Raw genomic sequence first — 26832 nt, 5'->3', positions numbered from 1 at the left:
TTTGCGTTTAAAATCTAGGCTGCACTTCCCTATAAAAACTGTAAGAGGGGAACTAACATTTCTATAACATGTGAAAACTTCACAGCACTAAAATAATAAATAAAAAAGTAAGGACTGATTTGCAGAAAGATTGACTATATGTTTCTTTAAATAGCCAATTCCTCTATTCTATTTAAAACATTTCAATTTTGGGGTGCCTGGCCGGCTCAGTTGGTATACCATGTAATTCTTTTTTTTTTTTTTTTTTAAGAGACTCTGTTTATTTATTTATTTATTTAAGATTTTGTTCATTCACTTGACAGAAAGAGACCGTGAGAGAGGGAACGCAAGCAGGGGGAGTGGGCAAGGGAGAAGCAGGCTCTCCTCTGAGCAAGGAGTGCAATTCGGGACACTATCCCAGGGCCCCCAGATCATGACCAGAAACAAAGGCAGATTAATGACTGAGCCACCCAGATGTCCCTATTTTTTTTTAAGATTTTTATTTATGTATTTGAGAGAGAGAGAGTGCACAAGCAGGAGGGAGCAGCAAAGGAAAGAGGATAAGCAGACTCTCTGCAGAGCAGGGAGCCCAATGTGGGACTTCAGCCCAAGACCCCAGGATCATGACCTGAGCTGAAGGCAGACACTTAACCAAACTGAGACAACTAAGTGCCCTGACCATGTAATTCTTGATCTTGGGGTCATGAGTTGAAGACCCACACTGGGTCTAGACCTTACTTAAAAAAAAATTTTTTTTTAAACCTAAACATTTCAACTAGTAAAAAACAAAAAAAACAAAACAAAAAAACCAACCTATTTTATAAAATAAAGGTTTCCAAAGCCTAATATTGTATAAAGCAAAATAAATTATTAATTTTTAAAAAGACACTACAGCTTAAATTATTTTGAGCAGTATTAACAAAAGAAAAAGAAATGGAAAGCAGATGTCTCAGCATATTTTTACCATCTTTAAAGTGATAACATAATGACTTTGAACAAGTGTATTCTGTTTTCTGGCATTTAGTTAGGCAGTCCTATTTGGCAAGTTGCTTAATTATCTCATGACCCCACTTTACTATGGAGAGACTGCAAGCTCTTTTAACTGAAATACAGGTTGAGAAGGCATTATTTCAAGTAGAAAATATTATCACCAAATACCATGGCAACCGTAGCCTGTAGACCCTGTCATATTATTGCATCTTTCCTCTACCTATTGTCTGGGCGTTCACAGTAACCATTTCGTGGATTAGGTTCACTCATGGCTCCATCTCACTTTTCTACCCTTATTCTCCTTTGTCTCATTTTCACTTATTTTGAATGTATTTTTTTCTTGCTTTACCTTTGTAGGATAATTTAACACAATAAAATCCTTTTGGAACAAGATGGGTTATAAATAAGTTAATAAAAATGCTAAAATGCTGTCTTTTTAATCGCACTAATTTGTAGGGCTGGGAAGAAATTGACATTTTGAAGGTAGTATCTCATGTAGTAGTAAACTCAGCATGTCAGAACTCAGAGCTAAATATGCAAAATTGCACCAGTACTGAAAAAAATATCAGTATCTCAGCATAACAATTGATTTCCTTTGGTTGGTAATGATAGGAATGGTTTCTGGCTAACTTACGCGAAAAGAGACTTTAACAGAGTGCTAGCTAGGAGCTCACAGGATAGATGGGAGGCTAGAGGGCCAGTGTTGGACACAAGACAAGAATGAGAACAGCTCTTGGAGTCCAGGCAACAAGAACAATTTCCAGATCTTTTCAAGGTGCTGCTGTTCCAATGTATGCACTCCCTTTACTTCCCACCCCAGTGTACCTCTACTCAAGTTTAAAAGTTCCAAAATTCCAGGGGAACCTGGGTGGCTCAGCCGGTAAAGCATCTGCCTTCAACTCAGGTCATGATCCCAGGATCCTGGGATTGAACCCTGTGGCCAGCTCCCTGCTCAGTGGGGAGTCTGCTTCTCCCTTTCCTTCAGCTCCTTCCCCTGCTCCTGCTCTTGCTCTGATTGTCTCTCTCTCAAATAAATAAAATCTTAGGGAAAAAAAAGTTCCAAGAGTCCAGATTGCTTAATGTACTCTGGGCATTCACAGATTTCTAGTGCTAAAATCAAAGGAAACTTACTATGGAGTGAAACCGTATCTTGAAAAGTTATGAAAATACAAAGAAATACAAACTTGAAAAAATAAAACATCACAAGAATCTAACTGTCTTCCCTTTTGTCTGTCACATGTGGCTCTTTAGTTGCAATGAGATGAGGTATATTAATTTATGTTCCTACCAAAACTGCCAATAGAGGGAGAGAAAAAATTCCCCAATAGGAAACTGGGTTATTCCTGGTAAGGGAAGTGATTGCTGGTTACCAAAAAGCAACCTGTGTGCACTAAACTACAAGAGTAGACTATTAGTTTCTGTATTGTACTATAAAGCCCTGATGAATAGTGTCCTTCTCAAATTCATGTCCATGCCAAACCTCAGAATGTGACCTTATTTGGAAACAGGATCACTGCAGATGTAAGTAGTTGAGAATCAAGATGAACTCTTCCTGGATTAGAGCGGTCCCTAAATCCAGTGAGAATGTCCATATAAGAGGCAGAAGAAAACACACTTTCTCTGTGGGAGAAGAAACGGATGTGAAGATGGAAGCAGAGACTGGAGTACGGGATCTGCAAGTTACAGAATGTCAAGGATTAAGCAACCACCAGAAGCTAGGAGACAGGCATGGATGGTTTCTCCTTCAGAGCTTCCAGAAGGAATCAACTCTGCCAACACTTTGATTTTGGACTTCTGGCCTCCCAAATAGTGAAAGAATACACTTCTGTTGTTTTAAACCATTTGATTTGTGGTAATTTATTAGGGCAGCCCTGGGAAACTCACATAACCCCTAAGAACAGTTTCTTGGTACAAAACCCTAAGTGGTAATACCATGAAAGAAGGTGGTTAGTAAATGCATTTTTATGGGAATGAATAAAAGTTCTCCTTTGTTATTTCAAAAGGAAATAAATCTATGGATTGTTTTGTTTATTTATTCCACAAAAAGCTACTGAATACCTCTTCTGCACTGGGCATTGCTCTAGGGACTAGAAATACACTGGTGAACAAATTAGGTAAACTCAACAGAGCTTGTATTTAGAGGGGAAACAGTTAAACAAATAAACAAGACATAGTCTGTTGAGTTAGGGCTATGAAGAAGGCAAAATTAGATGATGTGATCCAAAGTGACATACAGGAGGCAAGAGGCAGTATAGACTGGGTAGTCAGGCAAAGGAGCAGAGAACTAGGAGCAGAAGTATGAGAAACCAGACGTTTGTGACCTGGGAGGGAGGGAAAATATTCCAGGCAGAGGACCTGAGAGAACTGGGAGCTGAGTGATCACTGCCAAGTGAGAGGGTTTGGATGGGGAAATTTAGGCAGAGGCAGATCACAACTTTTATTCTGAGATACGTCATGCAGGCAGAAGAGTTTAAGCTGGAGAATAACATCAGTTGATTTCAACATTTAAAGTCAGTGTCTTCACTATGTGGGCCAGAAGGAGCAAGAGCCACTTGGGAGACTATAGCATTAGGCTGGATGGAGATAGGCAGAGCTTGGATTAGGGTATTATTGTGGGGTGCAAAGAAGTGGGTTAATTCTGGTTCTGAGATAGTATGACAGGACTAGTAAGTGCCTACTTAAGTGCCTTCTGGGCCAGCATTGCTTGAAATTCTGTAAGGGGTACAAAAAATATATTGTATTACCAAGACTCTCATATCCAGGAGTATTTCATTTGATTGAGTGGATAAGACATATACATATATTTATAAAACATATGTAGACAAAAATGCACTGTAGTGTGACAGAAACAATACATATAGGAGAGAAGGCTCCAGAGTGGGTAGAGGTAACATGGAAAACTTCATACACTTGAGATGGGCCTTCAAAGATATGTAAAGATTGAAGAAGAGCGTTTCAGGTTGGATAAAGCATGAACAAATTAAAAAAAAAGCAGAGGTTGAATTGCAGTGTTTGAAGTGGGTGAATAAAAAATCTGATTGGATTAGAGAGTTTGTATACAGTGCATAATGCCAATTAAATTAGATCAATAAAGTAAGGATAGAGGATAGAGGGCTTCGAAATCCAAGAGTTTAGATTTAATCTTCTAGGCCAGGGGTCGGCAAACTTTTCCTGAAAAGGCCAAATAATAAATATTTCAGGTTCTGCAGGTGATATGGTCTCTGTTAAAACTACTCAACTCTTCCACAGTAGTCTGAAAGCAGCCATAGATAATACTTTTTAAATGACTGTGGCTGTATTTCAACAAGCTTTATTTCTAAAAACAGGTGGCAGGCCAGATTTTGGTCCTTGGATTACAGCAGCAGAGCAATAAAATAAAAATGGTGTTTTACACATTTTTGAAGTAATCATGTGCAAGAGCAGGGAGCATTTCTTTGTTACTTAGCATCCATTTCCCCCATCCTCCTTCCTCAGAGTTTCCATACTTTCAGCTAAATGTTATCTTCCCTCACATGTTTAGGTAGAAGCCAGTTGAACTTCTAGCTCTAGGGATGGTTTCAGATTGGTTTAAATTGATCAGACCATCCCTAGCTCTAGGGATGGTCTCAGATTGGTTTAAATTGATCAGGTCATAAAACCCAAAGGGTTTTATGGGTGGATTTTGAGCCCAAATACCTCTGAAGAACAAATTAAAGAATATTTTGGAGCCTTTTCAGGAGATTGAAAATATTGAACTTTCCATGATATAAAAAAAAAAGAAAGAAAGAAAAAGGAAAGGGTGGGCGCCTGGGTGGCTCAGTGGGTTAAGCCGCTGCCTTCGGCTCAGGTCATGATCTCGGGGTCCTGGGATCGAGTCCCGCATCGGGCTCTCTGCTCAGCAGGGAGCCTGCTTCCCTCTTCCCTCTATCTCCCTCTCTGCCTGCCTCTCCATCTGATTGTGATATCTCTCTGTCAAATAAATAAATAAAATCTTTGAAAAAAAAAAAAAAAAAGAAAAGAAAAAGGAAAGGGTCAGTTCATGGAGCCCACACCTAAGCCACATAGTGCATTCCATTTCTGGGGCATGGAGGGTGGTTCAGGAAAGACATCTGAGCTAAATTTTCCCAGTAACGTGCAATGTATCTTTTATAGTAAAGGGGTTTCTAGAAAAGCAGCCTTCTCACTTCTCTGAAAGAACCAAGAAAAGGTCACTCTCTTCCTTTCTGGGAAGGGTAGTATAGAAACATAATACTTGGATTTCTGGATTTGATTTGTTTGGGTTTTTTTTTGTTTTGCTTGGCTTTTTAAGAAAAACCAAGTTTGAAGCCATGCTAACAAAACTGAAGGCAGAACAGAGAAAGGTAAAGAAACCAGGTCTTTGATGACATGGTTGGACTCCCACCTTGTCTTTTTAGTTTTATTAGCCAATACATCACTTCATTGCTTAAATCTGTCTTGAATTTTCTGTTGCTTGAGATTAAAAGTAGGAATGCCTGGGTGGCTCAGTAGGTTAAGCATCTGACTCTTGGTCTCAGCTCTGGTCTTGCTCTCAGGGTCAGGAGTTCAAGCCCCATGCTGTGCTCCACACCCAGCCTGGAGCCTTACTAAGAAAAAAAAAAAAAAGTATTCCACTGTCACAGAAGAAGAATATGGATGGGGAGATACTGAAAGGAGTTAGATTAGATGGAAGACTAAGCATGAAGTGGTAAGGTACAAGGTGGCAGTGAGAAGGTCATTGAAAAAAGAGAATATGAGAGGCTAGCTCATTTGCTCACATTTAAATCCAGATCCACACAATGCTCTACCACCACTGCTGCCAGGACTGGATTGCACTCCAAAAGCCTCTCACACCCCACTCCCACCCTCCCATTTATAACTCTGCCACCACAGACACAAACAAGTATAGCAACATAGAGGAATTCACAGAGGGATCCAAGATCAATGCAGGCAAAAGTCAGCAGGATGATGGGTTTTGGAATTGAAAGAACACAGACTGGGCGCCTGGGTGGCTCAGTGGGTTAGGCCGCTGCCTTCAGCTCGGGTCATGATCTCAGGGTCCTGGGATTGAGTCCCGCGTCGGGCTCTCTGCTCAGCGGGGAGCCTGCTTCCCTCTCTCTCTCTCTTTCTCTGGCTGCCTCTCTGTCTACTTGTGATTTCTCTCTGTCAAATTAATAAAATAAAATCTTTAAAAAAAAAAAAGAAAGAAAGAAAGAACACAGACTGGATGGCAAATTGATAGACCCTAAAAGGGCCAAAGCTTTAAAAGGAAAAGAACCCCCAAAAAGGGTTTTATGAGTGGATTTTGAGCCCAAATACCTCTGAAGAACAAATTAAAGAATATTTTGGAGCCTTTTCAGGAGATTGAAAATATTGAACTTTCCATGATACAAAAAAAAAAAAAAAAAAAAAAAAAGAAAGAAAGAAAGAAAGAAAAAGGAAAGAAGAGGATTTTGTTTCATCACTAAACAGATGAAGAGCCAGTAAAGAAATTGTTAGAGTGCAGATTATCACCAAATTGGTTCTGGGAAGTGTGAAACCAAGTTGCACAACACAAAGAGGTATATAGGCAGCAAAAGCAACAACAAAAAGGAGGAAGAGGTGCCACAGCTGGTGGACCAGATGGTAGTAGGGGTTGTGGACGAAATCAGGACCAAAACTGGAACCAAGGATCTAATAACTATTATGATCAAGAATATGGAAATTACAACAGTGCCTATGGTGGGGATCAAAGCTATAGGGACTATCACGGCTATGATTATAATGGGTATAACTATGGGAACTATGGATGTGGACAGGGATATGCAGACCACAGACCACAGAGCACTTATGGCAAGGCCTCTCGAGGGGTTGGCAGTCACCAAAATAAGTGCCAACCATAGGAGGATGTTGGTGAAAACAGTGGAACTTTACTGCAGGCAGTGTGTCACCCTGACCACATCTATGTCTGGGAGTCACATGTTGCAGGCAGAGCAGAAGGCATACACCAGAAAATGCTGTCCTGTGGAGGAGACTGCTAAAGTAACCCATCTCGCAGGATGACACTGAAGATTGGTCTTCTGTTGATCTAAGATGATTATTTTGTAAAAGACTTTCTAGTGAACAAGACACAACTGTGTCCAACTGTATATGGCCACCAATTAGTCTTCTCTGTTTTTACTTTGCCTTCTGCTGTGTGATGATTTGATGTAGATTTGTTTACAAATTTCATTTGTAAAAACATAGTATTTATTTGTATAACATGACTTCATGTTAAACATCAAATAAATGCTTCCTTATGTGGAAAAAAATATGTGAGGCTAAAGTATATTGATTGAACTAGAATTCCCACACAGAATAAAAGGCTAAGGGAAAAAAATTAAGGAATAGAGGAAGTGAGGAGTTTGAGCCCACTCACAAGAAAAGACATGTAAAACATAAGGCTAAAAGTTAAAGAGATATTTATTTGAATCCTCAGCCTAACCCTAGTCCCAACAGATGATATCATCCTAAAAACAGAAGATGTAAAACAACAACTATTTAAAACCTACAAAGTGCTCACCGCAAAAGGTACAATCAGGGTCCATAAAACAGTGTGTAAAACTACAAATATTGTGAAAAGCAAAAAAAATCCATAAAAATTGGATAAATCAATGGGAAATTTGGGGTTGTATCTTGGAATGAAAGAGTGGTCAGATTAAGAACCAAAGGCAAGAAGGGTAGGGTGACTGAATGACAGATTGGGAAACTCTCATTAGAAAGGATAGAACTGATCAAGCCATTCCACTTATTCATACTGTCATACCTTTCATACATACTAGGGCACATCTGTCAAGAGAACATGTAGTCCATTGACATATAACTCCTGTAAGCCCCAATAGAGTAAACAAGGCAAACCGAGGGAACCACTAGAAGAAAGAGGCTCAGCAACAATCCACACAGAATCACTGAGTCTTCATATTTCAGTAATGAAAAGGTAAATAAATAAAACACTTCTGGGTTTCCAGTACACCTTTTAAGAGGCTGAAAGTTGGGGCACCTGGGTGGTTCAGTTGGTTAAGTATCTGCCTTAGGCACAGGTTATGCTCTCAGGGTCCTGGGTCAAGTCCCATATCTGGCTCCCTACTCATCAAGGAGCTTGCTTCTCTCTTTCCCTCTGCCTCCCCGCCCTGCTCACCCATGCTCTCTCTTTCTCAAATAAATAAAATCCTAAAAAGAAGAAGAAGAAGAAGAAGAAGAAGAAGAAGAAGAAGAAGAAGCAGCAGCTGAAAGTTGTTACTCCAAGTTAACAAATTAAAAAAAAAAAAAAAAAAAAAAAGAACAAACTGAAAAATCAACAACTCTTAGATCCAAAAGAGAACTGAGGTCACAGGGCAAAATGTTGCTCCCCAAATTGGAGATATCAACAGTGAATACAGAGAATCACAACTTACTGGAGTAACAAACTCTGAGGAAACCAATAGCAGGGTAGGGAAACCTGAACTATAATTAATGAATTGCTGAGCACTCAATGTAGATAACTCTGAGAGTTAAAAACTCAAGGGAGACCCAGTCATTGGAGGCTCCCACACATTTCTTAGATTTAACTCCTGGATCTCTATCACATTCTCACAGTGAATATCAGAGAAAAATCAATATCCCTCCTTCTCTACCATGTTGTTGGCTGAGGAAGGGAAAAAGGAACCACATGGAAATATACTAGAGCATTCTGTTCTTAGCAAGGTCTGTCTTTACAAGGTACTATTGAATCACAGCCTCACCTGCTGTGGTTTTATCAGAGCCTAACTTGCTAGCCTGGGGGAGGGGAAAGACCCACCTCCAGCCCCCTCTAGCCATCCTGTTTCAGTTAAGGGTATGGAGGAAAGAGGACTGAAAAGCACGTTTGAGGCTCACAGTCCAAAGGCACAGGGATACTAAAAGAGACTAGATCATAGGATTATAAAACACTTTCCTTCCCCTTTACCTTATCATCATATTATGAAAGGTCTATAGATATTTATAGCAGTGCCTTTTACCTTGTACATCATGTCCAGCTGCCAAGAAAAAAAATCACAAGGTATACTAAAAAGCAAAAAACATAAGTGAAAGAGATAGAGAGAGCCTCAGAACCAGGCTCAGATAGAGAAGGGATGTTGGAATGATCAGATCAGGAATTTAAAATAGCTATCATTAATATGCTAAGGGCTCTGATAAGTAGACAGCATGCAAGAACAGATGGGCAATATAAGCAGAGAGATGGAAATTCCAGGAAAGCACCAAAAAGAAATGCTAGAGATAAAAAACACTGTAACAAAAATGAATAATGCCTTTGTTCGACTTATTAGTAGACTGGCCACAGCTGAAAAGAGAATCTCTGAGTTTAAAGATATTTCAATAGAAACCTCCAAAACTGAAAAAGCAAAGAGAAAAAAGACTGAACAAAAAATAAAAAGAACAAAATATCCAAGAACTGGGCACAAAAGATGTAACATATGCATAATGGGAACACTAGAAGAAATGAACAGAAGAAATATTTGAAACTATAATGACTAAGAACTTGCCCCAAATTAACGTCAGACACCAATTCACAGATCCAGGATGCTCAGAGATTACCAAACAGGATAAATTCCTCCCAAAAAACTACACCTAGTTATATCATTTTCAAACTACAGAAAATCCTGAAAGAAGCCAGAGGATAAGAATATGTTACCCACAGAGGAGCAAAGATAAGAATGATATCTGACTTCTCAGAAACCATGAATGTAAGGAGAAAGTGGAGTGAAATGTTTAAAGCATTGATGGGAAAATTTTACCAAATTAAAATTCTGTAGTCTATGAAATTATTCTTCAATAATGAAGAAATAAAGACTTTCTCAAACAAACAAAAATTTAAGGAATTCATTGCCAGTAGAACTGCCTTGCAAGAAAATTTAAAAGAGGTTCTTTAGAGAGAAGGAAAATAATATATGTTGGACAGTTGTCTCTATATAAAGAAAGGAAGAGCACTGGAGAAGTAAGTGAAGGAAAAATAAAATTTTTTATCTTTCTTCTCACTGTTTTAACGGATAAGTTTGTTCACAATAATAACAACACTGGAGGGGCACCGGGGTGGCTCAGTCGGTTAAGTGTCTGCCTTTGGCTCAGGTCATGATCCCAAGGTCCTGGGATTGAGCCCCACATCACACTCCCTGCTCAGTGAGGAGTCTGCTTCTCCCTCTGCCTTTCCCCACTGCTCATGTGTTCTCTCTCTCAAAAATAAATAAAATCTTAAAAAATAATAACAACAACAACAACACTGGATTCAACATATATGCTTGTATACGTATACTTACATATAAGTAAAATGAATGGCAAGAAAGATACAAGGGACAGGAGGAAGAAATTTGTATTATTTTGTTATGATAAAGTATACACACTTTATGGAATCATAAACCAGGCAGTTAAAGCCACAAAAGGCAGAAAAGGGGCAACAAATAGAAAATAGAAAATAGTAACAAATGTGGTAGCTATTAATCCAACTATACCAATAATCACTTTGAATGTCAACAGTCTGAATGCACAAGTAAAAGACAGAGATTGTCAGAGTGGATCTAAAAACATGACCCAGGAGGGGCATGATGGCAGCAAATATAGAAATTTCTAGTACTCATTTCCTCCTAAAAGCATCAATCTGGACAGGTGCTCATGTATGAAAATACCTTCGCAAGAGCCGAGGATTCCAGGTGATAGAATACAGAATCTGGGTGAAGCACAGAAGTATGAAAAGATGTACTGAGGATGATAGAAAATAGATTTATGTTGTTTCCATCACCCATCCTCTAAGCCTGGACAGCCTATGCCAAGAGACAGACCCTCTCCATAGCAAAAGACAAGTAAAGTGACTACACAATTTCACTGAGGCCCAGCCCCAGCAAACTTCTGCAGCCTTAGGTAGCTCTCTATAGGCTCCCACAAACCCAAGTCCCCAGATTACTACAGTGCCTTTAGGCTCCCATGGCCCCAGGGGACTCCCTTGGCTCTAGACTTCCACAGGGGATTCTACAAACCCAGGCCTCTAGCTCACCTGGGTGCTACCCAGCTCTAGTGGCCCCAGAAGTCTCCCATGGCCCTAGATTCCTGGAAGGATCCTGATAACCCAGACTCTTGGCACATCCTAGTACTAGCCACTGTCCATGGCTCTGGGTAGTTCCTGTGGCCCCTGGCTCCCCAATAGTTCCCATGAACCCAGGCTCTGGGTGGGCACCCACAAATCCAGGCCCTTTGCTGGGCCCAGTACTAGGATGAGTACCACAAACCGAGGCTTTCAGCCCACCCCAGCATCAGGCCAGCTCCTGTGGCCCCAGGCCCCTTGCCAACCCCAGTGTCATGCAGGCTCCTGGGGATCTAGACAGCCTGCCACAGACCCAGGCTCCTAGCCTACCCCATCATCAGGCCAGCCTCCAGGGTCCTAGTCTTAAAGTTGGCTCCAAAGATCCAGGCTCATGGTCTGTATCAGCAGCAGTCTGGACCTGCACAACTAAACTCCAGGCTGGTCATCAAGGCCTCAGGTGACAGAATGACTCCTGCAACCCTAGTACCAGGCTGGCTCCATGAAACCAGGCTCCTGCTCCATTCCAGTTCTGGATCAGCACCTGCAGACTCAGATGACAGGCCCACCCCAGTGATCCTGGTAAGTGGCTGGCCCCTATGGGCATAAAAAGTGACCAGTAATGTGAACAGAAATAATCTCTCTAAATAAAACAATAGGTTGCTTTGTTGGAAAGAGAGAATGCAGCAGGGGAGTGGCAGGCAGAGGGAAGAGCAGTTACCCTGCTGAGCAAGGAGGCCAACGTAGGATTCGATCCCGGGACTCTGGGATCATGACCTGAGCTGAAGGCAGACACTTAACCAACTGAGCCACCCAGGCATCCCACAATAGGTTATTTGAAGTATACTTTCTGTGTCTGTGTATCTCTTTCTCTTTCTCTTTCTCTCTCTAGGTTTCTTATAAACAAACCTTGTTGAACACTGATTGTATACAGGGCACTGAGCTAAATGTTAGCAACCAAAAATAGGGGCTCATTGTCTAGTGGGAAAGACATACATTGGGGTAATTATGCTCTTACAGATGGTATTAATTCAGTTTGTGGATAATCTGTAGGTTAGTGTTCCTATGAAAAAATGTATGTCCATGCTCTATTCCCAGAACCTGTGAACATGTTATCTTACATAACCAAAGGGGAAAAGTCCACAAAGCAAATGTTTGATTAAGTGAAGGATGTTGAGATGGAGAGGTTATTCTGGATTACCCAGGTGGATCCAATCTATTCATATGAATCCTTAAGAGTGAAGTACCTTCCTAGATTGTGGTCAGAAGGAGAATGTGACTATGGAAGAAAGGTCAGGGAGGTGCAACATTCCTGGTTTTGAAGTGGAGAAAAGGGGTCACAAGTTAAGGAATGTGGGAAGCCTCTAGAAGCTGGAAAGGCAAGAACGGATTCTTCCAGAGAGCCTCCAGAAGAAACCAGCCCCCCTGACACCTTGACTTTAGCCCAAGGAGCAGGATTTTGAACTTCAGATCTCTGGAACTGTAAGATAATAAGTCTGTATCATTTTAAACCACAAAGTGCATGGTGATTTGTTATAGCAACAAGAGAAAATATAACATGAATAACATGCATATTGTCCCTGATGGTTTCAGACCCCAAAAGCCCACCAGGGTGAATTTCCTTGCAAGAAGAATAGCCATCTAGGGAACCTCAGTGAATGCCTCTCTCCTAGAGCTGGGGAATTTCTGAGGAGGCAGAAAGTTCACTCACACTAAGGCTCACCTGGGTCATGGGCACATCCTGACTTCTGGCAGAGGATGGGGAGAGCTATTGAGGGTGCCCCAATGGTATGATCGTGCCACTACTAAGTGATAAGGTCTGTAGGCCCAGGATAGGACTCAAACTCTAAGCGACTACATCACATTTGGGGGCTTACAGAGAAACTGTAACTCAAGGGTTGGTCAGCAGAGAGGCTTATCAGCCTCACTTATCAGCAGTGAGGCTTATCAGCAGAGAGGGAACACTATGGTCATAGCTAACCTGGGTCTGTGGAGAAAGTGGAAATGAACTCCTGGCATACGATTCTTGAAGTTAAGCTCACTGGCTTCTGTAGGGACTTTGGTGACAGATGAGATCTATGTGGCCTACGAGCTCCCCAGGCACCACCCCTGCTGCTGTGTAGAATGTGAACAAATGGTGGCTTTACAGCATGGCACAGCTGAGAGCCCACAGGCAGTGATTTTAGGAGAGAAGGGTATTTGGGGGGATCCCAGATGGCAAGGCCTCAATCTTGGGGGCTACCCAGGCAGACAGAATTGGAAAGTGGCAGAAATGAAAGAATGTCAGGCTGTGCCTTTCTACTGAGAAGGCAGAGTTGGGGAAGAGTCTGCAAAGTAGTGAGAAAGGAAAGAGCCATCTGCTTAGCCAGCCAAGACAGCTGAACCTATCCTGTGGGTTCTCCCTCCCATGCATAGGTCCCTCCTATCCTGGGCAAGGTTACAGTGCCAGCAGTAACACTCCTCAGAGATGGTAGGGAGAGCTGCTACTGGTGAGATGTGGAATCATCCCTCAGACCCCACCCAACTATCTGATTGACTTGGCGGGAGGAAAACAGGTTTTTATACAGGGTGCTGCTTTTCAGTCAATGGTAGCCTAACACCCAGGTCACACCTTCAAAAACAGAGTACAAATGACCCTTGAACAACATGGGGTTCAGGGGTGCCAACCCCTCACATAGTTGAAAATCTGTGCATAACTTTTGACTCCCTTAAAAGTTAACTACTATAGCCTACTGCTGGCTGGAAGCCTTACTGATAATATAAACAGTCAATAATGCACATTTTGGATATTACATGTATTATAAACTGTATTCTTATAATAAAGCAAGCTAGAGAAAAGAAAATGTTATTAAGAAAATCATAAAATACATTTACAGTACTGTACTATATTTACCAAAAAAATCTGCATAGAAGTGGACCCCCATAGTTGAAATCCATGTTGCTCAAGGGTCAGCTGTATTTTATATCAACAGAAATTCCTCCTTTGCTGGAATGATTGCCAATTAAACCCTTTTAGAATATGGAACATATCCAGAAGGTTTGGATTTGCCCGTGCAAGTAAAAGTCTCCAACAGATAGCAGTTGGAAAGTTATGGTTGGAAGTTTATTCTCACCAGCTTGAAATAGTATTAAGGATCCTACATTTTGATTAGATAGAGCAGAGTGTACAAGTAAGCCAAATCAATCACGGGTGGGCATGGCGGGTATCTGATGCAAATAAGTAGGTAATAGACGTTCACAGAGGGCTACAGGAGTTGGAGCCCAAATTCCAACAACCAGTTCTGAAGTTGATTCAAGGCCCTGAGGAAGTAGGTGGGTATGGGAGGCCAGAGCAGGGTTCAGATGTGGAATACCTTCTAGGAATTTAATCAAAAGTTTACTTTCTTCTAGATAGTTGTTTTTATAACAGAGCTAACAGGGAACTATAAAGTGACTTTTGCTCAAGGGCATCCTAAAGGCCATGCCAGATGTTTGACAAACAGATGATAAGTATATCCCAGCTAGACATCTGACAAACATGTGATAAATATATACATAGCATGATTAGCGGCCATTACTTCACACATCCTGCATTCACATACTCAAGGCCTCACCTCTTCTATCTCTAGAATACATTGACTCTAAGATCACTTACATTTCCATGAGCTGATACTGCTCGGCTATCTACAGATTTTTATCTCTTAGTACATTCCTATTTCACTTTACTCTCCCTTGAGGGTTTTTTGATCTAGATCCTACAGCAGGAGCTACAGAAGTATTCTTCACCGTAATGGGCAGGAACTTTCTACACCTTGGATCTAGAGTGGGGCTTTAATAATACATGAGAATTTAGAAAAATGGTACAAAGTGTACATGGGGGTAGCTCAGTGGGTTAAGCCTCTGACTTTGGCTCAGGTCATGAGCAGAGCCTCTGGGGCTCTGCCTAGTATTGGCCCTGTGTTTAGCGTGGGCCCCGCCTCCTTCCCCCACCAACCTCCCCACATAGGTTTCTGCAAGGCCCTCCTGACCTACATCTGGTTCTGCCCTCAGTGGGAAGTCTGCTTCTCCCTCTCCCTCTGCCCCTTCCCCAACTTGTGGGTATGCACATGTGCTCTCTCTCTCTGTCAAATAAATAAGTAAAATCTTAAAAAAAAAAAAAAAAAAGACAAAGAAAAATGGTACAAATAGCAACTTTAAAAGACTTTTAGAAGAAAATGTAGATGAATATCATACAGCCTTGATGCAAGGGAGGATTTTTTTTAAGTAAGACATGCAAACTATAAAGGAAAAGATTAGTAAAGACCCATATTTTAGAAAATAACATCTCTGCAGAAAGATAAGAGAAATTATGATTGTTTCTCCAAAACTGAAGCTTCCAGAGACTATGAAATGACTGCACTGGAATTGCTACATTACCCACCACCACAGTAAATGTATTGGCTTCAATACTGAGCATGCCATGAAATCATCCATTTTCACTACCAACTTTCTGACCGGGATTTGATAATGGCACTATGGTGAAGAAATGGTGTGTATACACAAGACACGAAGACAATGATCAGTTTTGCTGTTTTGCTTTTCTCTACAAAGGACAAAAAAAAAGAGGGGGGGGGTCACATAAGGACCGATGTCCTGATAGGAAAACAGCTATCACAATGGATTTCTGAAGGAAGTGGCCAGATTCAATGTGCCCTTTTTCCTATCACGAGAACACACTTCTGATAGAGCACTGAGACTCTAGAAAAATCTGCTCTCCTCTCAAATATTCTTGCCTGCCCTTGAAACAGGTTTATGTTTAGTTTATAAACAGGTTTAGTTTATTCCCTAAATGAGTAGCTCTTAAATAGTAATTGGCATTAGAATCATCTACAGAATCTAGAAAAAAAAAATTTCACATCTTGGACCTGATCACAGTGATGTTGATTAGTAAGTCTGGCTGCAGTCCTGGCATCTACATTTTTAAAATTTATATTCCCCAAGTGATTCTGGTGTAAAGCCCTGATTGAGACTTACTCCTACAGACCTTTGGACTCCTGACTATGACTAAGCATTTTGTTTTTTACTACTCTGTACCTCAATCCTTACGACTGATCCCTGCTCTTATGTTCTTCCAACTAGTTGCTCACTTCACTCTCCATGTCCTCAATCAGTAACCCATACTTACATGCAAATCATATTAACAAATAATGTATACAGCAAGCAGGTAGCCAGATATCACCAACTCTCTGGCTTTTAATAATGAAATGGGAAGACTGAGAAGATGAGAAAATACTGAGAAAGAGGAAAAATGACAGAGTGATGGGAAGCACATCAAGATTGAGGCCTAAAAGAGGAAACAATGGATCAACTCTTGTCAGATGGGAGGAAGCTTCTAAAGGCTAGTCCTCCTCTCTTCCTCCTTTTATAGAATATTACCTGTAGCATAATCTCTGCACCAGCTGTCTCCTTCCCAACAGCTTCCCTACTGGTTGCCTAATCTCAGTGGGACGGATACAGAAGTTCTCTTATTTCTTTTTCCAGGAGTGAAGGAGATAAATTTCTCTTCCTCAGGTTATTTGGAATTACTTCCACTAATATGCTACATTTTTTGAAATGTCTAGCTACTCCCATGAAGGCTCTTTCTTCTTCAACCTCCACATAAGTTAAACACCCTGTAACAGAGGTCATCTTCCTTTCCTGCTTACCACCTTCTAGAGTTAGCACAGGAATTTGGGGCATATTGTACTCTATAATTTTTGACACAGATGGTTGGCTAAGCAAGATTACAGTGGTCAAAAAGAGGTATTCAGGGACATGCTTCTTCACTGATATCATTACATGTAGTTTGAAGATTTCTAAAAACTGTTTCAATTGCCCTCAGGGATAATCTTTTGCCTCTATAATAAACAGTTCCATTCACTACGGCAAATATTGGGTTTGAACTCTTAATATTAGTTCTTGGTTTGACAAAGACCGTTATGTTTAAAGAAAAAAAAAACTGAGGCAACATATGAAATGAAATTTCTAAGAACCTTCTAGGAATTTTATCAAATTTTAACACTATTATAAACATCTTGTTTCTAAAATATTTGAGGATAATAAACACAGGTAATGTGGGTTTGAGTTAGGCCATTAAAACAAAGAAGCCAGGTTTGTGGATACAGTTAATCATACTGTTAGCTATAGAAGCCTGGATAGCAAAAGTAATAACTGCATAAGAAGCTTACTTTTACCAACTTTATTCTCCAAGAACAACCATCCCCAAATTTAGTGCCCAGGCCTCTTTCAACTTGGTTCCTAAATAAGTTTTGGAATTCTTGGGACATTTAAATACTTGTGGAATTAAATACTGGGACACTATTTATCATATTTAATCTATATCATAACCAAAGATGATACTCCCCTGACGGATCGTGTTTCAGCCACTGTCAGTCACAAAAATGATCTGGTTCCTCTGCTGCCACACAGACTTGAGTTCTGATCCTTCTCTTTGTCAGTTATTTTGGTTGATAGTTGGAAGAAGTACAATAAGAGCAGGTATTTCCTTTCCTTTCTTTTTTTTTTTTTTTAAAGAATTTATTTATTTATTTGACAGAGAGAAATCACAAGTAGGCAGAGAGGCAGGCAGAGAGAGGAGGGAAGCAGGCTCCCCACTGAGCAGAGAGCCCGACATGGGGCTTGATCCCAGGACCCTGAAATCACGACCCGAGCCGAAGGCAGAGGCTCCAACCCACTGAGCCACCCAGGCGCCCCCAGGTATTTCCTTTCTAAGTGATTCTCTAACTACAGAACCTTTACAAACTTGCTTATCTGGCATTCCAAGAGTTGGCAGGTCAACAAGTATCAAGTGCCTACTGCATGCCAAGCACTGTTCCAGGCACTGAGGATACTAGGGAAATCAGTACAGATAGAGTACCCACCCATCCAAAAAGGGAAGGGAACTAGAACTCCTGACATACATACTCCACTGGAAGAATGCTTCTGTAATTTGTGCTTATTTGTTTGCTGAGGATGTGTTAGAATTCTTTTGAGCTAGCTATTTACTCAAAAATTCTACCCCTGTATTAACTAGATTCAGCCAAAGAACTTCTTACTCCAAAGTCAAACTTAAATCTGAAGTTCTTTCCACTTCCTCTTTATAGAACTTTACAACATTGACCAGTTTCATAGTTCTTCATCTTAGAGATTACTTAAATTACAAAGTGCTTACACATTTATGAGCCTTTCTTTAAGAATAGCCTATAAAATAAATTTTGTCTGTGAGCACATTTTTAAGTGCGCAAACTAGCAGTAAAACCAGGAGTATGGTTTTGTTTTGTTTTGTTTTTGTCTTTCATGTTCATGTTTCTGATCTTTAACCCCTTTCAAAAATAAATGTGGTCAAAATAAAACCATAAATATCTAGAAGCTAAGTCCTGAAATAAATTAGATGGGTCCCCGAGGCCATCATGCTTCTACTGTATGATTTCTGTACCGTATCTTACCCAAGTCGTTTAACTTTCAGTTTCATAATCTAATAACTCTGGTTTCATTGTTTTTCTACTTAACTTCTTAAATGCTTGCCCAGATAAAAGCTTCTGCCTATTTAGCCACATTTGAGCCTTACCAAAGTGCAATAAGATCAATAACACGGGGAGATCTTCAGATTCCACTTTCCTTCACCTCTTTGTAGAAATATACATATTAATTTTTGCATTTACCAGTTTATTATAAAAGGATATGATAAAGGATACAGATGAACATCCAGATGGAAGAGATATAGAGGACAAGGTATGTGGGAAGAGGTGCCAATCTGCCATGCCCTCTCTGGGAATGCCGCTCTTTTAGCCTCTCCATGTGTTCACCAACTAGCTGCCTTATAATAATGAAACTCTATAAGAATATTTTAATAGCAGATTGAAAGAGGGGTAGTAATTATTTACAAAAACACAAACACACATCCATATATATATATATTTTATATTTATATTAAAAGGTAATTTTTAGGGCTTTATCTTCAGGGACTAGAAATGCAATTATTTAATTACAGCATTTAAAGTAACCAAAAAAAAAAAAAAAACCACAATTTGGGACAATATTTATTTATTTATTTAGCTAGTTAGTTTTAAAGATTTTATTTATTTATTTATTTGACACAGAGAAAGGGATAATGAGAGAGAGGGAGAGAGCACAAGCAGGGGGAGTGGCATGCAGGCAGAGGGAGTGGGAGAAGCAGGTTCCCTGCCAAGCAAGGAGCCCAACGTGGGATTCAATCCCAGGGCCCTGGGATCATGACCTGAGCTGAAGGCAGACACTTAACTGACTGAGCCACCCAGTCACCCCAGGAGAATATTTAAGCAAGGCTATAAACCCAGGCCAAGTGAAAAGTTGGAAAAAAATAAGAAATCCAGCTACTCTGAAAAAGCTATCCCACAGTTGCTTATATCAAATAGATCCCATTGAACAAATATGTTTCAACATACTGATAGCTAGTAGGCAGTTATTTTAATCAATCATTCAAAAGCCATTTATAGAACAACTAAGGATACAAAGATCAACCTTGTAAAAAATTAGCCTTAGCCTTGTATAAATTCATACATTGCATGGTATCGATGCTCTTAAATTGTTCTATTTCATCGGTGGATTTTGTATATCTACCTAGTTTAATATACAGTAGTGACTTTTAAATTTGTTTTAGAAAAATACTTGCAATTAGACATTATTCACCATTTCCACATAACCAATATATACCTTATAACTTATTTTAAGCTTTTGCTTGATAAAAATTAGTGTACTTTTTGGGGGTAGAAATTTTGGGAGCTATTCTTCAAAGGAAAAAATCATGTGCATTTTTACTACTCAGGGATATTTGCTGTTGGCATTTCCTTCTAGAATTTTTTTCTATACATTTGATCTCAAGTAACAGAAAACCCAATTCAAACTTGTTTAAACAATAAAGAAAACTGATTGGCTCACGAGAATGAAAAGTCCACAGGCTTCAGGCCAGTCATGGCTTCAGATGAAGCTTGATTTTATAACTCAATTTGTCATCAAGGACCTATTTACTTTCTTCTCTCCACTCTGCTTCTGTGGTGTCTGCATCATTCTAAGACTGGCTCCTCTCATGGCCCCAAGATGGCTGCCAGCATCTTCCCCTGTCCAGCAAGCAAGAGAACATCAGCATTCTCGCAAAAGTCCTAAGACTCATGCTTCAAACAACTTTAGAGCCAGTGCACACCCTGACTGAATCACTGGGGCCAAAGGGAGGGAATGTACTTATTGGATAGCCAAAGTTAGTTACATCACCTCTGAAGGCAAAGTGGAGTCAACTTCTCTGGAATCATATGTACCCCTAAGGAGAAACTGGTGCTGTTGGAAACATGATGGGGAGTTTTAAAGAAACTAAATATATATATTTTTTAAGATTTTTACTTATTTGACAGAGAGAGAGATCACAAGTAGGCAGAGACACAGGCAGAGAGAGAGAGAGAGAAGAGGAAGCAGGCTCCCTGCTGAGCAGAGAGCCCGATGCGGGACTCGATCCCAGGACCCTGAGATCATGACCTGAGCCGAAGGCAGCGGCTTAACCCACTGAGTCACCCAGGCGCCCCAAGAAACTAAATATTTTTAAAGAAATATTAGATATGTGTCTTCCTCTTTGCTGATCTTTGATTAGACTCTCTGGATGGCCCAGAATGCTACTTTTTCAAGGAGAATCATGCTTAGAATTTCAACAGGGAATACTTGATAGGTATTAAAAGTTATATAGATCTATGTGTATGGTTAAAAATGTTAGTTACGTGTTATTAAGTTTAAAAGATTAGGGATGCCTAGGTGGCTCAGTTGGTTAAAGCATCTGCCTTTGGCTCAGGTCATGATCCTGGTGTCCTGGGACTGAGTCCCACATTTGGCTCGTTGCTCAGTGAGGAGCCTGCTTCTTCCTTCTGCCTGCTGCTCCCCCTGACAATTATATAAATAAAATCCTTTAAAAAATTAAAATTTAAAACATTATTAAAACCATGCATATAAAAAACCATAGGTATTATATGATCCTATTTTTCTTAATCTACGTATGCATGGAAAAAAGATACATACATAGTAGAATGTTAACCAAAGTTATCTGTAGGTGTTGTGACTTTTCACTTTCTTCACTCCTTTTTCTATTACCTGAATACTTTATAATTATTTATTACTTTAATAATCAGAAAAAACCCCAAACATTAGAACTATGTAAATTGGAAAAAAAGTACAGTTCACCAGGAATCGACAACATATCCCACTGCCTCAAGAATGTACCCTACACGACCCTTGCCATTATACAAACCACTTAGTTTATTCCTCCTGTCAATCTTTACCAGCTGGAGTTGAGGGAAATGAAGGTATCAATGTGTATGAAGGTCCAGGTCCTGTTCATTTACAAGTTAAGATTAATATATAGTTTTTCTCCATTAGTTTGAATAATTTTTAGCTTTTCTTCCCTTTTTTCAGTTAATAATATATGTAGATCAGCATTTCACAGACTGATTAGCAGATGATAGTGAAATTAAATGGTTTTCTTAAGGCAGTCACCAGTAATTACCTAAGAATGACCTTTTAATGAGGTCTTTCATCTCTGTATACACTTTGTTCCTATAATTTCCCCCCAAAACCTACTCTTCTCAGGAAACTTATCCACTCCATACAGATATCTCCAACCTCATCTTTAGCTGTATTCTTTCTCTCTTAAGCTTCTGTTTTCTTTCTAGGTGTCTATCAGAAATCTCTACTTACATGTGCTGATACCTTCAGGAGCAGTTAATCCACAGGAGAATGAGCACTTATATTCCCAATCTTTTACACCAATTAGTTGGGTGTTCTTAGATCAACTGCTGAATCTCCAGGACCACACATGGCGAGGACGATGACAACTCCTTCAAGAAATGAGGCTGAGGGGCTCCTGGGTGGCTCAGTTGGTTAAGCTTCTGCCTTTGGCTCAGATCATGATCCTGGGGTCCTAAGATTGAGCCCCACATCAGGCTCCCTGCTCAGCAGGGAGTCTGGTTCTCCCTCTCCCTCTGCTCCTATTCCCTGCTCATTCTCTCTCTCTCTCTCTCTCAGATGGATGAATAAAATCTTTAAAAAAAGAAAGAGACTGAATTAGATAACTTCTCAAGATTTTGGATTCTAGACCTAAAATCAAATTCATTATTTTCTTGTAACTGCTTCTCTCATTTGAAATATTTCTTCCTTTCATCTTCAATTAATAGAATGATAGAAAATAATTGGACTATAGAACAAGGAAGGCTGTTAGAGGCTGTCTAGTTCAATTCCCTCTCTTTACTGTAATGGAGTAAGGACTTTAGTCCATTACCTCCTTCATCTTCTTTGGCCCTATCAGTAATCCAGTCCCATCAGCTCTTCTTTTATAATGTCTCTCATGCCATTTCCACTTTTTTCATTATCAACACTCCAAAGTGTGTTATGTCTTCATTTCCTAGTGTCTAGGTTCTTCCCAAAGTCATCTGCTTTTCTTGCCTCCAGTCTCTTTTTCAACTTATCCTGGGAAAGCTTCCAGATTACATATCCAAAAACAATGTAATCATTATGACACATTCCTGTCAAAACATATTTAATGGTTTTACTGTGGTCAGAGGATAAGGCAAGGCCCAAACTCTAAGTCTAACCTAAAGAACCTCCTAGAGGCTGACCTTAACTTACCTTTCCAGGTATATCTTCACGTATTCTCCTAAACGTCAAAACTCAGCATTTCTTTAAACAAAAAAATCTTCACGCTTTCTAAACAGAAATCTTTTTAGCCTTGAGATAATACACTCGGAAGAATAAAAAGAAGTAGTCAGTTTCAAGGGGAAAAAAAGAAGGCAGTTAAGAGTAAAGATGGGGAACAAAGGTGAAGTGAGAACAGGAATAGAATGCATGACTTTTCTATAGTTCCTCTCTGCTCATTTTTTCTCCAGCTTTTTAGAAACTTTAACCTTAGCTTACTGTGATTTTTCAAAGTATACATTTTTGTATCTTTGCACAAAAACTAAGATGACAGAAACATATCTGGAGTTGTCAGACCAAAAAAAAAAAAAAAAAGGAAAGAAAAAAATAGTTGGAGGCAAGGCAAAATAGAGGCTTTACAAAGGACAGATGCTGTGGAGATATTAAGTGGCATCATATCATAAACACCTTGAATTTGACATAATTTTGATTCCAAGAGATTAATACAAATAGTTTCTTTGGATTTCAAAATGGAGCTCTAAATTTGGGACCTCTTCATTTCAAGCTCTTAAGTATTCCACCAATATAACACATTTCTTCTCAGTACACTGAGAGGATAAACATGTAGTTTCCCCCACAACAGAGACACAAGTAGTCAGGGACTAGGCGCTTATTCTATCCAAATCAGGCCCAGTGCACAGGCTTTATAGACATTTTAGTCCCTGATTTAGGAAGGTCAAGGCCACACTCCTTTGGGAAAGAGTGAAAGCAGGATTCTGGCCCAGATCTGATTTTTAAACTCTGCACTATCAAACGACTACTCAAACCCACATATGAATTAGCGGATCACAAGAGGTTGGGCGTTCGGCAGCAAAACGAGAGGCTTCCGCATCTGAATTTAGGGCGAGGAAAACGAGACTGGAAATGTCCCCACAGAGCCGCCATTTTGCGAGAGCTGGGCCGCCGGAAGTCAAGCCGCCGAAGTCTCCCGGCTGAGAGGCTCGGAGTCTGCGGCCTGGAGGCGGAGCCGGGGAGCCGATGTCCCCCCCCACTTCTCCACGAGGGCGGATCCTGAGGGCGGGACAGGGGACCGCGCGGCTAGAAGCCTCGCGGCGGGGGCGGAGCTGAGGCGGAGCCGGAGCCTGAGGCGGAGCCGAGGACGTGAGCTTGGAGGTTCGAGGCGGAGGGCGGGGTCTGAAGGCGGGACAGGGGGCCAAGGAGCTCTGAGGTTCCCGGGGCGGGACAGCTTAAAGACTCGAGGCGGGGGCGGGGCCTAAAAGGCGAGGCGGGGCGGGTGGGGCGGGGCCGCGCGGCGGGCGCGGGGAGGAGCTGACCTGACCACTGCACTCCCGCACCTCACTTTCTCGGAACGTGACAGAGCTGCTGTAGTCGGCCTCCAGCAGCCGGCAGCTCTCGGTGAAGAGGGCTGGGGTGGGAGATGACGGTGATTTCCTCCCTGCTTGGCCCAACACGAGCATCGACTCCCCTCTCGCGGCCCCGGGGCTGCAGACGTAGCAGGTGAGATGGGGCCCCGGGGCGCGGACCTGCCCCGCCCTGGGTCGGCCTTGGGTACCCTTGGTGCCCCCATCCCCGCCTCTCAGGTCTGGGCAGGTGGGCAGTGCCCCGCCCTTGGCACCCCGGCATGCAGTCCACTGCCTGCGCCTGCCCCACTTTTAGGACCTCCAGAGCCACCCAGAGAGACTTAATGTAGGGGAAGGGACCCCTTGTCCCCTCCGGTGACAGAACAGCCATACCCCAGTTTGAGGAGCGCTTCATTGCTCGTATGCCCACGCTGACATTCTCGGATTCTTCTTTTTATCCCGAGGGGGTGGCCTCAGTGTCTACCCTTCTGGGAGCTTTTGCATGGGTACCTGGAGCGCTACACCAAATTTTCTTCCTTACCCCTTTTTGGAGCATGTCGGATACCATGACATTGTGATTCCCATGCCCAGGGGAAGCTGAGACCAACTTTTTAATCCCAGGCACAGACCCCAGTCTGCCTTTCCACTTCCACTGCTGTCTGCCTGGGCATTGGGTGGCAGCTGGTCTCTGGGCAGTCTGGTTAAGGACTTTCCACATCCTTATCTTAGAGGGCCAAAGTCTGTCCCTGCTGACAAGGGAAGAGGCAGTGTTCAGCACTCCCCACCCTAGGTCTCTAGGGAGGACATTTGGTCCTTTTCAAGTAGGTGGGAGTGGGCGGATGGTGTGACTGTTGATGTTGAAGTGCTTTAATAGTATTATGCTCTGTTATGCTTTTCCCACAGGATAATGGATTTTGGGTGTTCCAAAGCTTTCTCTTTGAAATAAATCAGACCCCTCTTCCCCATATTCACTTAACAATGGCAGTTTACAGTTTCAGGGTTCCTTGCAGTTATCTCAACCAGCTATCAGTGGCTACAATGGGGTTGTATATAGCATTTCTCCACTCCTCACCCCAGTGAGTGTGGCCAGGGAGCACTCTTTTACTGTGACAGGTCAACTTGTTTGTTCTTTTAGCAACCCTTGTTTTTAATGAGATGGAAGGACTGGATGTAATTTTTTAAAAACTTCCTTTGCTGTCGTCCTGTTCATTTTCAAAGAATGCTTTAAAAAGTATATACTCTTCCGTTGTGGGCGGGGGAGGGGGGTGGGGGGGTGGGGGGGTGCGGGGAGATGAAAACCTTTGTAAGTGCTTTTTTTGTTTTTTTTAACCTTTCCTCTGTTAGCAAGTATTGCTTTTATGATGTTGAGGAACATTAAAAGAATCTTCCTGGGAAGGGGCAGACTACTTCTGAAAGTTTTTCTTTTAATTTTTGACTAACGTAAGGTTAATCCTGGGCAGTCAACTATTTGACCATCTCCTTGATGAAAATGAAGATCTCTCCCTTCCCTGCTAAAAACAACTTAAGATCAAACTGTATTCATTTGAACTCCACTTAGTTTGGTATGAAATAAAAGCTAGAAACCTATGTCCCATCCCATCTCTGTTTTAGTTGGAGAAATCTTTAATACCAACTTTGAAGAATGGGCATAAGACAATGAATTATGTTTCATCTGTTGCCATTCTCATGGCCACATTTCTAATAGCAGTTGCTATCATTTCTTGAAGACCTACTCTGTGAAAAGCTGTGTATGAAGTCTCATATCCTCACAATATCCCTTTAAGTAGGTTTTCACTCTCATTTTACAGTTGAAGAAGCTAAGGTTCAGAGAGGATATTTAACTTGCCCAAAGAGTTCATAAGTTATAAGTCCCCAAACTGGGTTCAGGTCTATTTGGCTCTTTTCAGTGAACAACCACTATTTTAGTTAAAACTGTTGGTTAAAAAATTATCATAAAACATTGATATGTGAGTGTAGTACAAATAAAGGGTAGTGAGCAGTATGAGTTAGTGACATTCTAGGCAAACAAATATAGGGAACTTTAAAGAAATAAGACTGGAGAAGTTTATCTCCTTATTCTTTAACATTGCCTCTTTAAGTCCACACGTTAGGGGCTCCAAATGTTTAACACTTTTTATCAGCTCCTTACTTCAACTAATGGTACCTGTCCCAACCATTAGCTTTCCCAGGATATAATTTGATGATTATTTGGTAAACTTCAAGTATGTGATTATTGTAGGTTTTGTGTATGTTAACCACTCCTATCTAATCCTGGTAGAAAAATACTTGTCCTGATCCAGATTAAATGTACGGTTTTTAAATGGTTCAGTTTATATGAGGGTAGCCCAGAGAAAATTATCATATCCACACCCCATGTATCAGTTGCTGCTGATCTCTGGTCTGCTATCTGAGTCTTTTTTTAATGTCATGTGGGTGTTTGAAACCTTACCCCTTGGCATTGTAAATTTCAGGAATCATGGGCGCTTTTACTTTCTACGTTATATAAGGCCACTTTAGATGATCAACCCTGAATAATCACTTAGAAATTGGGAATTGTCACCATATTAATTTCAAATTACTAATTAAAGCCGATTAGTTGCAAAGTTGCCCAAACCTCATATTCATTGTGTCCCTGGCAACAAGAAGGAGTCTGATAAGTATTGTAATGTTAGCATAAAGTATTTTCTTGCTTTAGCATTTTCTGAACATCTTTAGAACATTTCACAGCACATTTTGTGTTCTTTAACATTTTGGTCTTGGGCCTGTTGCTGTAGTGTAAAACTTAGAATACTTTATCATTCAGGAAAAAAAGGTTTCTGCCCATGAACTAGATAGTTCATA

At 40.9% G+C, this 26832-nt stretch overlaps 1 protein-coding gene, 1 long non-coding RNA gene and 1 pseudogene across 7 annotated transcripts in view; 2 read left to right on the top strand and 1 right to left on the bottom strand.

The window, feature by feature from the left end:
- Positions 1-5744: 5744 nt before the first annotated feature.
- Positions 5745-6827, top strand: LOC132014480 (heterogeneous nuclear ribonucleoprotein D-like; annotated as a pseudogene).
- A 12258-nt stretch (positions 6828-19085) lies between these two features.
- LOC132013004 (uncharacterized) lies at positions 19086-22977 on the bottom strand. 3 transcript variants are annotated; one of them, XR_009402837.1, is made up of 4 exons: positions 22625-22977; positions 22278-22521; positions 21698-22039; positions 19086-20082 (listed from the first exon to the last, which is right to left on the bottom strand). It is a non-coding gene; the product is annotated as an uncharacterized LOC132013004 (long non-coding RNA). The 3 variants fall into 3 exon arrangements; XR_009402836.1 differs by having other exon boundaries at positions 21698-21920; XR_009402838.1 differs by lacking the exon at positions 22278-22521.
- A 772-nt stretch (positions 22978-23749) lies between these two features.
- GPR155 (G protein-coupled receptor 155) overlaps positions 23750-26832 on the top strand; it is a 42476-nt gene continuing 39393 nt past the window's right edge. For 3 of the 4 annotated variants that reach the window (XM_059394191.1, XM_059394194.1, XM_059394193.1), the window contains exon 1: positions 23933-24148. The gene's annotated coding sequence lies outside the window, so the exon portion shown is untranslated. Of the gene's footprint in view, positions 23804-23932; positions 24149-26832 lie in introns of those variants that run through there. The other variant, XM_059394192.1, reaches the window with a different exon arrangement.

The sequence above is a fragment of the Mustela nigripes genome, chromosome 3 (genome assembly GCF_022355385.1).
Source record: "Mustela nigripes isolate SB6536 chromosome 3, MUSNIG.SB6536, whole genome shotgun sequence".
NCBI classification, from domain to species: Eukaryota; Metazoa; Chordata; class Mammalia; order Carnivora; family Mustelidae; genus Mustela; species Mustela nigripes.
Note: the sequence above shows the minus strand (reverse complement) of the source record. Positions and strands in the feature narration are given on the sequence as shown.